General features: G+C 40.5%; 1 protein-coding gene across 1 annotated transcript in view; it reads right to left on the bottom strand.

The window, feature by feature from the left end:
* The window catches only part of LOC126183868 (polypeptide N-acetylgalactosaminyltransferase 16-like), a gene marked incomplete at its 5' end in the record, with an annotated part of 550930 nt that overhangs the window by 358508 nt on the left and 177735 nt on the right, over positions 1-14687 (bottom strand). The window lies entirely within an intron of this gene.

Here is a 14687-nt window from a genome sequence, read left to right as displayed (position 1 = left end):
AGGAAACCCATTGGCATTCGAAATAGCTTCGTGTCGTCTCGGAATGCATAAATACAGGTCCCGTACGGTTTCCAAGGAGATCATACAGCATTTTTCCTGCAAAACAGTGGAACGTTTAGGTAACGATGATGGTGGTGGATAGCGATGACGCATCCTTCTCTACAAAGCCAAATACTACTGACATCTGGAGTCTGTGGTGGCCGGGAGTGATGCGTCAATTCATTTCGTGCTTACAAACCAGTCCTGGTCGATGCGAGCTGTGTGAAAAAGGGCCCTGTCATCTTACAACATTGTACCGTGGGATGAACCTGATCAGCCAAAATGGTCCCATAATCCTTAACAATAATGCGACCTAGCGGAATAACCGTGGGGTCCATCGACTCCCACGATATGGCTTTCAAAATCACCACCCAACCACCACCATGTTCACTCTTGGGTCGTAAACTCGGCCAGAAGTTGTAAACAGTGTGAAACAAGATTCATCCTACCAAATGACATTCTACTATTGCTCCAAAGTACCGGTTTTATGGCTTCGGCGCCACGTTTTCCTGCTACGGACATTTGCATCACTGATAAATGGTTTTGGAATATTGCACACCTTACCCATCGAGGTGACACAGTGGTTAAACACTAGATTTGCATTCGGGAGGAAGGCGGTTCAAATTCTCGCCGATACATCCAGATTAATATTTTCCCTGATTTCCGTAAATCTCTTAGGACAAAGTTTCCTCAGACGAGGCCACGACCGATTTCTTTCCTCAACTCGAGTTTGTACTCGGACTGACTGTGTGTAGTTTTGTGCGAAATGGGAATTGTTCTTCTTCGACCGTTTTGAAATAAAGGTCCCATTATATCAATTTTTTTACTATGAATGGTTCAAATGGTTCCGAGCACTATGGGACTTAACACCTGAGGTCGTCAGTCCCCTAGAGCTCAGAACTACTTAAACCTAACTAACCTAAGAACAGCACACACATCCATGCCCGAGGCAGGATTCGAACCTGCGACCGTAGCAGTCGCGCGGTTCCGGACTGAAGCGCCTAGAAGCGCCCGGCCACCGCGGCTGGCAAGTTTTTACTATGGAAGGGACTTTTACGTACCACTTCAAACAAGAAACGGAAAACTAAGGGACTTGCTCGAACATCCTTCTTCTTAGTCAGATTTGGAACCTTCTGACTTTCGGTTGTTCATTCCCACGTCTAAAGAAATTTATAGCAGGAAACTCTTTGTGTTCAATAAACGAGCTGTGTCAACCACATGCGGCTATTTTGCTGTCTCTCCAGTGTCTCAGATCTCGAATGAAACCTACAAATTGCATGCATAAAAAATAAGTGTATTTCATAGAGGTACGTATGCTTTGACGGCCAGTGGATGTCAGGCCGCGCTATAGTGAAGCACTAACACAGTTATAAAGCCGCCACTTCGAACGTGTTGGTAGCGGTTCTCTTAAGGGCGGCCAAACTACAGCTGTTTAGTCGTCCTGAAGAGAACCGGTGCAAAGACGATCGAGACGTCAACTTTACAGTTGTTTTAGTGTTTAATTATAACAAAGCCTAACACTCAAAGGGATTTTATTAAAATACGTTGATTTCATACGTAAAAACAATCATTCACTGCCAAGCAGGAAGCTTTTTATATATCCCTCGATACATTTTTAATGAACCGGATCATTAATTCTAATTTAAGATTGGATTAGATTGTTTGAGGACAGAGACCAAACAGCGAGGTCATCGGTCTCATCAGATTAGGGAAGGACGGGGAAGGAAGTCGGCCGTGCCCTTTCAAAGGAACCATCCCGGCATTTGCCTGGAGCGATTTAGGGAAATCACGGAAAACCTAAATCAGGATGGCCGTACGTGGGATTGAACAGTCGTCCTCCCAAATGCGAGTCCAGTGTGCCTAATTTAAGACTTGTCTTAGATTTAGCGGATATCGTCCCTAGAGAAAACGTTCAAGAAGTCAGCTCAGAATGCGCAAACACCTTTTTCTTAATCTACAAGAGCTGTTATCTGTACGTCGGTATTTCGTGCCATGTTTCTTCAGTCACGTTTCAAAGACTTTCAAAATCGATGTCACGACCAGCTGCAATTTTTTATGAGGTCTAAGGTGGACCAACACGCTATTACGACGTGTTAACCATGCTGTGGCTGGTCAACAAATGTTTCTGAGATGTCCGCATGAGGTCAACTGGTGGGGACTCAATGTGATTCTAACTATCGTTAATTCGCTTATCACTGTTTTGTGTAAATGGTGTACCGGTAATTGTCTTCCTTCTTGTTCTACTCACCAATGCTGCAAGAGAACACATCAAAGCTTCCATACACACCAATACGTCCATTTGTACACAACTGTCCGTGGACATCGCAGCACCATGGAGTAACGAAGCAAACGATAGGTATAACTTTCAAAAGAAAGTTTAGGATAGGGTGTCCATTCGTCCCGTTTTTCCCGGGACAGTCCCGTTTTTTACCAAAATGTCCCGCTGTCCCGAAAGTTTTTTTGGGGACGCTCAAATGTCGCGTTTTTTTTATGATTCCGCTTGGCTAGAGTATTTTACGCTACTGGTTGTTTGACTTGCTATTAACTGCGGAATTATTTGCACTAGGAAGCGTGTGACGACTTTCAGCATACCTGAAACATGTACCGAAATGTCAAAAATCGCAAGCGCACTATAGGTTACGAATAACAACGAAGATTCTTCTCTTCTATATCGATCCACTGAATCCGTCCTTTCGGTCCAGAGATACTCTACACCACTGATACTTGCTCTCTGGCTTTCGTCACCACACTGTTTTGCACTGTGCAATCACTGTTTCATTATGCCAAAACGAAAGTGCAATATCCACTGGTAGTGGAGAAACTGTAGAATGTACGTTGTGCAGATCAAAATTTGCTATTGGTCATGGTGGAAGGTCTGACATTGTGAATCACATTAAGACGAAGAAACATCGCATGAGTGATCAAACGAAAAGAGCAAATAAATGCGTGAGTGACTACTGTGTAAACTTAAAATCGGTAGCAGAAATGGATAGGCAGTTCGCAGCACAAGAAGCAACGTTTGCATACCACAGTGCAATGCATAACCACAGCTTTAAGTCAATGGACTTTACTACAGCAGTTATTAAAAAACTTTTCAATCCTAAATTCACATGTGGACACACAAAATGTAATGCAATCATTTCAAATGTTATTGCACCGTATGCAGCTCAGCAGGTTTTACACGAACTGAAAAGTGCTCGATTCATTTCTGTAACGATTAATACATCGAGTCATCTGGATTTGAAGTTGGTTCCTCTCCTTATCAGGTATTTTCACCCTGAAAATGGCATCACGGTGAAAGTGATCGAATTGGTTAATTTAGCTGGAGAAACTTCAGATTTACTTCAGAATTATGTGCTGGAGGTTTTAAACAAATATGGTCTTGAGGGAAAAGTGATTGCAGTTTCTGCAGACAGCACTAACACCAGTTTTGGTGGTAAGCAGAGGAAAGGAAGAAACAATTTCTTCTATAAACTGCAACAGAACACAGTGAATAATATAGTAGGTGTTGGCTCTCCAGTACATGTGGTGCACAATTCCTTACCAACTGGCTCAGATTGCTTACGCATCGACTGCCAATTAATTGTAAACAAAATCTACCAGCATTTCCATATATATACAGTAAGGGTTGAATCTCTGAAGTCATTCTGTAAGTTTACTGAAACTGAATACAAAACTGTACTTGGGCACAGCAAGACAAGGTGGCTATCACTGCTACCAAGAATTGTAGAGATATTTCCTGCTTTGAAATCATATTTCATTTCCCTTGATAAGTGTCCTGTTATCCTTAAACAATTCTTTGATAACCCTGTGCCTATTGTTCTTCTACATTTTCTTGTTAGCCAGCTAAAACCTTTCTCCACAACAATTAAATGTATTGAGAAACAAGAAATCACAATAGTGGAAGTTTATCAAGAAATAAACAAATTATTGGGCAAATTACAATATAGAAAATCTGAAAGATTTCTCACATCCTTTGTACCTGAGACTCTAAGAAAGCTGGAAGAAGAGGGTGAAATTACTGTAGAACAATTCCATATTTATGCTGACATCTTCTATGACTCTTGCATTGAGTATATTAAAGAATGGTGTTTACCATTTCTCACACTTTTAAAGTATTTGACTGGGTTAATACTGAAAAGGAGCAGCTACAGTGGAAGGATATTCAGGACTGTTGTGTTCTTGCTATAGTATTGTACCAAATTTTCCTGTTGATGAAGACGAACTGTTCGATGAATTTTCATGTGCACGGAACTTCATAAAAAGTGAAGAAGGAGACAAAGAAAGTTTTAGAGCAACGTGGTGTAAAATATTTGCTTATTTCAAAACTAAAACATTAACATGATTCATTTGGTGGAGTTTCGCCTAGAAATTCCTGGATCACATGCTGCTGTGCAACGTGTGTTTTCGTTAGCGAGCTCTTTGTGGTCAGATGAAAAAAACAGAATGAAAGTTGAAACAGTGAGGGCCTTGCTCATTGTCAAAACACACTTTAATGGTGTATCGTGTACTGACTTTTATGATACGATTTCAAACGAAAATGCACTTCTTGATAAAGTACATAAAAGTGAAAAGTACGGTGATAGTGTGGCAGAATAATTGTAAAAATTGATTTGGGATCATCTGAGTGCACGTTGTAAAGGTAAAATTGTATGTGTTTTAAATTTAGTCAATACAATATTTATGTCCCGTTTTTTTCTTCATTGTCCCAGGTTTTTCTCTAATTTATTTTAAATGTCCCCTTTTTCAATGAAAATGAAATGAACGCCCTAGTTTAGGATCTAACGTCTTCCCGTCATGAGGAACAGCGCGCAAGCTTAGACTGTACAGCGAAGGGGCAGGAAAGCCGTCGAGGTTTTCCGCATCGTTCGTCTATTTGCCTGAACGGATTTTTTAAAAACGCAGCAAACGTAGATAACTAGGGGCGGACAGTTTTTTTATTAACAAACCTTCCAAATTCGATTGCAGTATTGTAACAGTTAAGCCATTTAATTCGTTTACAAGATACTCAATGCACGGAATGTATTACCTGTACGTAATTTGAATTAAGGATATAGCTCGTCTGAGAGAAATGTACTAAAGTAGAATGCAATGTTAATATAGTAATGAATGTGCCGAATTCAAGGACTAAATAAAACCGAAAGAATCAAAAACTAATCAATGGGCAACAGAAAGTACCGTCAGTGTGAGAGAACAGTCACTTGAATCACAACGGTAACGACAGAACATGGTGGTTCAGTCTAACGACGGGACAACATTGGAGCAAGGCTACAGCTGTTCAAAAGTTCACCAGAGAGTGACACGAACGCTACATGAGTATTCATCTAAGCCGTGATATCCATGATGCTATGGAAAAAGACGCCTCTAAAAACGATAGCCTCGTCAATGGAGATAATCACTTTCTGCCTGAAATAAATTGTCCTTTCTGACGAGTGACGCCTCAGATTGTCTTACACCGATGACAAAGCTCACTAGAGACGCAACAGAAGTGCATAATTTCATCTCACTAGGACGAATGCTTGACATGATCCTCTGGGACGTCATTAGGTATAACTGACAATCCCGATTTTGGGTGATCTTAGTATTCACCTCGTCAACGAAATTATAGAGCCCATATTTTTGCAACTTATTTCCAGTGTGAGTTATCTACATAGCACGAGGCGGATTTTTTGTAATTCCTCAAAAAAACGGCGATAGATTTCTTTCTTCATCTTCTCCTACATGAGCGACAGCTTGTCTCCAGTTACCTCCATGATGTGGGAATATTAAGCGTCCTCCTCCACCTTCTACATATGCCAGAAACTGCTTTCCATAAGAACAATATCCATTCATATTTTGCAAGAAATGTGCAAGACCACTTCTCTGTACGACACTGTACATGACAGTAGACTTTCTCCATAGGGTACCCATCCCCACGAATGTCACCCATTAAAAACGTGTAAGATTTAGTAATTCGGTAAGTTGACACACTCTTGATGCTCATCCTGTAAGCAATAAAGATGACCTCTAAAAACAGATATAAACTAACTTTAAAATCATTTCTCAGTGTCACTATCGAGGTCTGTCTGGTCTGATGCCAGCACTTATTGCAGCACGTGGCATCTAAAAGTTTTAATTGTATGTGGTCTTACTTTATTCATTTATGAATTTATTTCACGTGACAAGATTAGGGCCTTAAGGCGCTCTCTTACATCTAGCCAGACATTCTCAGTGAGTCAAAATCACAACTTGTATGGCACATGAGCAATATAAAACAATAATAATAATAAATATAATAATAATAATACTAATGGCAATACATACAGTAACGAATACGCCGAATTTAAGAAATGCCAGTTTTATTGCAACCAAGGAATTTTCTCCTCAACGTTCTTGTTGAATCTGAGTTGTGACATCTAACAGAAACGTGCGAGAACAGTGCAGAACAGTTGTCGTCAAACTTTTTTGCTCAAAGGCCAAAACTAACAATATGATGTGGCACCTCTGGCCGCAGATTTCCAGGTCTTTTTATTAACTGGCAAATCACGTAAATGGTGTGTTATGAACCTCCAATAGACTAGCTATAGTAAAGAAGCGAGAGGTTTACCCCTGACTTTCTAGCACTTATCGTTAAAGTCGATACCATTAGGACCACTACATATAGTATGTTCTCTGTTCCAGATTGTTGTCACCCGCAATGACCTGTAAACTGTAGCACTGTTAATTGCCCGACGAAATGTTGCTGCGTTGTCTATGTGAACAGATGGTTAATAACAGCAAATGGACTTATACTTAAATGTATTATGTAACATGAGACACGATCACAACTGTTTTCTACATGTTTTGAAAGTCATTTTTCTTCAACTCACTTGACTGAACTACAACAGCCTTAATTTTATTTCACACTAGATGCGGTACCTGGCATTGGCTGGATATGTATTTATTCCAATCTCATGTTATTCTGTCTCTTCCTTTCCTCACTCTCTGTCGTCCATCTCGACTTTCCCCTCTCTCACCATCTCTTCGCCCCTTTATCTGTCCATTTCGCACTCCCCCTGTATGTGTCCATGTCCTCCTCCCCCTTCTCCCTCCACTTTATACCATCCCCCGCCCCAATAAGACGTTGCCTTTCCTTACCCCACAATATTTCTTTACAGATAGAAAATAATATGTTTATCAGTGTGGCTGAAATCGATCCGAAGGTTTAGGATGAGAAGTGGAGGATAAACACACACACACACACACACACACACACACATACATTTTTAAGAGCTAATATTTCTTTTAACAAATATGTACCGTATATGACCGTCTCTATAATGCGTATTCATGAATCCAACGCACTTTCATTTAAGATTGATACAATAGCAGATAATTGGTACGAGACACACGCACCCATTTGTTGTCAGCACTGAGAAACAAGCAAGAAAACATATTGATTATTACGTCCCCTCCCACCGCAACGACAAATCTATCTGCCCCTGTACCAAGTGGCACCTGTAAAGGTGATAGAACAACTTTACGCTCTCCTACTTACAATTCTTCCAGTATATTTTTCATTTGACGAAGGAGACAGGTACAACCGACAGCTGCAAACCACTTATTCTTTGCCGGATTTCGATATATATCATTTATCGTTCTTCAGAAACTGTAAACATTAGCACCTGTTAAAATGAAATAGTACTTTCGGAAACAAACCACTCGCAACTGTAGGATGTATGTGACTCCTTCGCCAAATAACATTGCTGTTGAGGTTCTGACAACAATAAGCCATGTTTATGACACTGAAATTCTGCAATACAGGGAAAAAGATTTTTAAATACCCGTCCGCCGGTTTGACAACTATTAGATTATGAGGGATATATTCGTAGGAGACATACGAGTAGTTATGTCATGTTGTCAACAATTGCATTTTTAGTCAGTCTTCACAGGAGTCGAGTGTTGAGACCGACTGGAATAATCGTTGTGGTAGCATGAATCAATGATGACATGTGTCATTCACAGACTTTCACAGAGTGACTGTCAGCATGTTTACGAGTGTTGAAAACTGCATAAAACGCTTCTGATCAAAGTTCAATAAACTGGAAAAAAGCATACAGTACATCTGACTAATTCATTCCAGTTTAATTATCTCTGTGAAAATAAAATTCACATGACTTGCATAATCTTACAATATTCATGTAGCTAGGCAGGGGCATGTGAAGGGTGAAGGGAAGGAAGGGAATCATAAGTAATTTTGAGCCACTACCAGAAACAAATCTGGGATCAGTGATCCTGTCCCTGAAATTTATTTTAAAGTACTTTCATGCAAGATGAGATAGATGTATGATTAAAATATTATATTACATTATTCAAATGGCCACAAAAACTTTATTATAATTGCATTAACCTCAAACTTTCAAAAATGTAGAAATAAATAAGAAATTTAAAAAATAAGTAAAGGACAGATGCACTGCACATGCAACAGGCTATATAAGAAAGCTACAGGTCTCTTATTGAATCTGGTTTTTATTCATTATAATTGCAAAACAAACGTAAATACAAATATATAATTTTTCATTAATGTGACTTGTGATGTTGAACTTTTTTGGCTATGTCGTCTATATCTGCGTCGTTTGGGCTGCATGTAATCCTCATTGTGTCTTCTAAATGATTGGACAACCGATTACGATATTTATTCTTCAGGTACTTCATTTTTGAAAATGAAGCTTTACAAAGGTAAGTTGAAGGAAATAGTGTTAAAATGAATTGTGCACAGTCTCGTAAATTTTTATGATTGTTAGGCACACATTTCCAAAATTCAATGTACTGTTGTGTTTCATGATGTTCTATAAACAGATCTTTAAGCTGTGTGTCATGCTGAAGTTCGATTATTTCATTTAGCAAATTAGTTTTGGGAAATCCAAATTGGCAGAATAATTTGAGATCATCATGTCCAATATGCCAAGGGTTCTCTACGAGAATGAAACAGCAGCTGAATATTTCTGACATCTGCAAATCTGTTTTTTATTTCTTCCAAATAGAGGTACAAATTTTCTTTCATGTTTTGGTAAATAGTTTCGGCGATAGTTACGCCTGATCGGAGCACAGCAACAATTGGAAAATTAGAGAGATCATTTACTTCTAGTTCATTTATATATAATTCCGGTTTGGCTTCAAATGAAAATATTTTATTAGTCATTTGCCCAATTATCTTCTTTGGTCCTTGTAATTCCAAGTTAAGTGTGTTGAATTTTTGTGTAATATCGGTCAAAAAAGCTGTAAGTATCCACCATTCATCATCATCAAGTTCAGGATAATTTTTGCCACTTTTTTGTAAGAATAAAATAATTTCAGATTTCAAATTGACAAACCGTTCCAGCAGTTTTACTTCGCTTATCCATCTGACAGCAGTATGTAGGAGAACATCACTGTAACAAGCTTGCAATTCCTGCAGAAGCTCTTTAAATTTTCAGTGATTAAGTTCACGGGTACAAATGAAATTTATAAAGCTTATAACCGTTTACATAACATTCTTCAATTTTGTATTTGAAATTTGACATGCCAAACCTTCTTGATGCAGTAAGCAGTGAATGGAAAGTAAGTTTGGCAAATTCCGTTACTTCTTAATCAGTGCTATCAAACCATTGATGACGCCCGTCATTGATGGACAACCGTCTGAACATACTATTAATTTGCTCATAGATACATCATTTTTTTTACAAATTCTGTAATTGCATCCACAAAATCACATCCTTTAGTGTAACCTTTCATGGTTATAACTGCTAAAAAATCTTCCTCTATTACCCCATCATTTCTGCAGTAACGCACAAACAATGAAAACTGAGCCATCGAAGCTAAATCTGTACTGGAATCACATGCAAGACTGAAGTATTTGCATAGTTTCACTTTATTAATTACTGCCTCAAATATATATTTGAAATGTCTTCTATACGACGTCGACAGGTAGATTCTTAAAGTGTGAGCTTATTTATTTCAGCTGATATTTGTTTACTGTTCGAAAAATTTTGAAACAAAGTTTCAGAAACAGTCATCATACATTGCTTCACTAATTCAGGATCAGTGAAAGCTCTCATATTTTTTGCCAGAATATTAAATACTTGGTACGATGCTCTTGTGACAGCCTCACCTTGCCCAACTGCTGCTAACATAACGTTTTGTTGACGACGAATGGTAGATTTTAGATGAGCAATTTTTTTCCTTTCTTTCATTTGAATTCAAAGGAAAAACTACTGTAATTGAATTGTGCTTACTCGTGTAGTGGCGAAATTGTATCTCTTCAATTCCACAAACGTATCCTGGCATGTTAAGCAAGTAGCAGTACCTTCTTTGTGTCCACTTGTAAAGCAAAACTCTTCTTCCCATATTTCTTGGAAACTTCTTTTCTCTTCACATATTTTCCTCTTAGACACTGTTATTGAGATTACATCAGACATTAATTATTCCACTAATAATTATATCGCCAAATAGACTCCTGGAAATTGAAATAAGAACACCGTGAATTCATTGTCCCAGGAAGGGGAAACTTTATTGACACATTCCTGGGGTCAGATACATCACATGATCACACTGACAGAACCACAGACACATAGACACAGGCAACAGAGCATGCACAATGTCGGCACTAGTACAGTGCATATCCACCTTTCGCAGCAATGCAGGCTGCTATTCTCCCATGGAGACGATCGTAGAGATGCTGGATGTAGTCCTGTGGAACGGCTTGCCATGCCATTTCCACCTGGCGCCTCAGTTGGACCAGCGTTCGTGCTGGACGTGCAGACCGCGTGAGACGACGCTTCATCCAGTCCCAAACATGCTCAATGGGGGACAGATCCGGAGATCTTGCTGGCCAGGGTAGTTGACTTACACCTTCTAGAGCACGTTGGGTGGCACGGGATACATGCGGACGTGCATTGTCCTGTTGGAACAGCAAGTTCCCTTGCCGGTCTAGGAATGGTAGAACGATGGGTTCGATGACGGTTTGGATGTACCGTGCACTATTCAGTGTCCCCTCGACGATCACCAGTGGTGTACGGCCAGTGTAGGAGATCGCTCCCCACACCATGATGCCGGGTGTTGGCCCTGTGTGCCTCGGTCGTATGCAGTCCTGATTGTGGCGCTCACCTGCACGGCGCCAAACACGCATACGACTATCATTGGCACCAAGGCAGAAGCGACTCTCATCGCTGAAGACGACACGTCTCCATTCGTCCCTCCATCCACGCCTGTCGCGACACCACTGGAGGCGGGCTGCACGATGTTGGGGCGTGAGCGGAAGACGGCCTAACGGTGTGCGGGACCGTAGCCCAGCTTCATGGAGACGGTTGCGAATGGTCCTCGCCGATACCCCAGGAGCAACAGTGTCCCTAATTTGCTGGGAAGTGGCGGTGCGGTCCCCTACGGCACTGCGTAGGATCCTACGGTCTTGGCGTGCATCCGTGCGTCGCTGCGGTCCGGTCCCAGGTCGACGGGCACGTGCACCTTCCGCCGAACACTGGCGACAACATCGATGTACTGTGGAGACCTCACGCCCCACGTGTTGAGCAATTCGGCGGTACGTCCACCCGGCCTCCCGCATGCCCACTATACGCCCTCGCTCGAAGTCCGTCAACTGCACATACGGTTCACGTCCACGCTGTCGCGGCATGCTACCAGTGTTAACCCTAGCATTACCAACGTATTTTTTGTTACATGTAATACCAACGGGGGGGCCTCAAAGGCCCATAAAGAATACCACAATTTATTTTATCATAAATCAAGTTTATTTACTTCTGATACCTCTAATAACAATTCAAAATGCTTAGACATTGTTTTTGTATACTGGATAATAAAAGATGTTATTATAATAGGAATAAAATGAACAAATCACGAGATTCAGTTTATATATTTTTTGGAATAATGTTTCAAAATAGTGTTTTCTTATAAAAACGACTTTTTTAATTCGATACACTACATGAAGCAAACAAAATTTACTGTCTCATTCTGCAACGCATTTTTCACACAACACTGTCTTCCTGCAGTGTTTCCCACAGACGTGTTTGTGGCACTGAGAGCAGGTAACAGTTGACTTTCCCAGCTTGTTGTACTTGATCTTTTTAGATGCAGCTTCTTGGCAGCATAGGTGGCACCGTCCACGTGTTCCTGGTTCTGCTGTTGAGGATGATGGTTCTACAGAGCAGCTGAGCTTCCGTTGTGTGATGCTTTCCATTGCCATTATTACTGGCTTCTGAAGTCCATACAAATTTTGTGCCCGTTTATCTACTTGAGATCTTATTAGTTCGAGACCTAAGTTAGTGATAAAAACTCTTCTGCGGTTTAGCAAATTCTTTTTCCAATTCGGAAAGTTGAGGAGGAAGAGTGAATATGCATTTATTGCTGCTATGTCAATGAGTGTGTAGAAGAGGGACAAAGGCCATCTTCTTGTTCCTCTCTTTGTGCTGTAGTGTCTTGCCATCTGGTCTATGGTGTCCACGCCTCCCTTTGTAGAATTATAAAAAAGATTTATGTTAGTCTTTTTTGAGTCTTCATTCAACACCCCTTCTGATTGATAAGTTGAAAGCATCAACAGCAGTCGTTTTGGCTTCTCGCGGACTAGCGTTGATGCAAGAGTAACTGGTGGCCTCTGTGTCTGAGGGTCAGTATAAGCAAAGATGGAAGAGTGTAAACTGCGGCCAGTTGTAGTCTTCAGCTCTTCAGGTATGTGTCGTCTGTTAGACTGTAGGGTGCCAACAAGTGTGAGGTGAAAATCATTCCATAGAGTCTCAGCAAGCTCCACTGAAGTATAGTACCGATCTGTGGTAACATTACGGCCTGATTTTTCAATAGGTTTTATTAGTCTCTTTACAATTTCCATCGGTCCATTTGAATGCTGTGTATTTCCTGACTTGCCTGTATAGATGTCCATGCTAATCACATATCTAGTCTCAGAATCAGACAGCATTCGAATTAGAATGCCGTATTTTCCAGGTTTTTCTTTTAGAAACACCTTGAATGGACAGCGACCACGGAACAAAGACAACATCTCATCCACTGTTGTATGTAGACCAGGAATGAAATACAATGGAAGTGAAGAATTGAAGCTTTCAAAAATTTCCCTCATTGGAGCAAACTTGTCAGTCTGGCGACGAATTTCTCTTGTGTTCTTATCATCAAACCTCAATATTTTAGTCAATTCGAAAAATCGGGTCCGACTCATTGATCCATAGTACACTTGTCGGCCCTGAAGCAAAGACCATAAATCTTGGACAGGTATCTTATTGTCATGATTTGAACCCATGATTAGCAAGAGTCCTATATAACAAAATAACTCATCTTCATCTGTGTGCTGAATACCTAGTCGAGAAGTCTCTTCATTTGAGTGTAGTTTTATTAGATTCATAATTTGAGGTGTAAAAAAGAGCTCTATAGCCTCTTTCGGAGACGCAATTCTTCCTTGTTGTCCTAGCCGCATTCTTTCTCGCACTATATTTTGTACAGAACGCCGATATTGTCGAGATGGCTTCGTAATATACTCTCGTCCACTTTTTGCAATGAATTTATCACATTCCGTATCATTATTATCTGGTGGATTGGCTTCAACCTCATCTTCATTCTCAGACGATGAATCAGTTCTAATTTCTTCCACATCATCATCCACTTCACTTTCCTCTAAATCTGATTCGTTCAAAACTTCTTCTAGCACTCTTTCAATGGAACTATCACGTAAACGATGTCTACTCATGTTGCTGGTTCAACAGCAGCAGAAACACTGAAAATAACAATGGTCCGCTTCATAATAATATGTCTGAAGGCAACAATTCCAAAATTCGTTTCATGGTAAGAATTTGAAACGAGAGACTCAACCTCGTAAATCTTTCCTTGCTATTACCAACGGGTGGGCTTCTAAGGCCCACAGAGAATTAAATCAAGTAAATGAATTTTAATTACATTTTTATTCCGAAATTCTGTAATGACTCAATAGTACATTCAATAACGAACAATTACCTTTGCTTTCAAGTTCATATATCAAAGGGTGTGGATACAACATAGAAAAACTGAGTCAGTGGGCCTACGAGGCCCCCCCGTTGGTAATGCTAGGGTTAAAGACTGCGATGGAGCTCCGTATGCCACGGCAAACTGGCTGACACTGACGGCGGCGGTGCACAAATGCTGCGCAGCTAGCGCCATTCGACGGCCAACACCGCGGTTCCTGGTGTGTCCGCTGTGCCGTGCGTGTGATCATTGCTTGTACAGCCCTCTCGCAGTGTCCGGAGCAAGTATGGTGGGTCTGACACACCGGTGTCAATGTGTTCTTTTTTCCATTTCCAGGAGTGTAGTTAATAGATATACTAAAGTTAATTTGTTTCTCATTCCTTCAGGATGTTGTAATTTTCATAAGGAAAAATGAACTTAGGTGGTAGCCATTCTTAGACACTCTTCTAACTATGCGGGCTCTCTCAGTCTTAAAAAAAAAGTCATTTCGTTGCGTACATTTCTTCTCTTGTCGAGTTTTGGTTTGGAGTCTACTGCACATCTGTGACACAGATTCGTATTGATAAAACAATCGAGAACTGGATCGAGTTGTTCTTACTTTGAACTTCTCTTTCTCTTCGGTCAGTCATACTTGGCATGGCACCAAAGCAGGTGAAGGGTACTCAAGAATAGGTCTGCTAACACATTTGAGACCGGCC

Source organism: Schistocerca cancellata, chromosome 4 (assembly GCF_023864275.1).
Source record: "Schistocerca cancellata isolate TAMUIC-IGC-003103 chromosome 4, iqSchCanc2.1, whole genome shotgun sequence".
Classification (NCBI taxonomy): Eukaryota; Metazoa; Arthropoda; class Insecta; order Orthoptera; family Acrididae; genus Schistocerca; species Schistocerca cancellata.
Note: the sequence above shows the minus strand (reverse complement) of the source record. Positions and strands in the feature narration are given on the sequence as shown.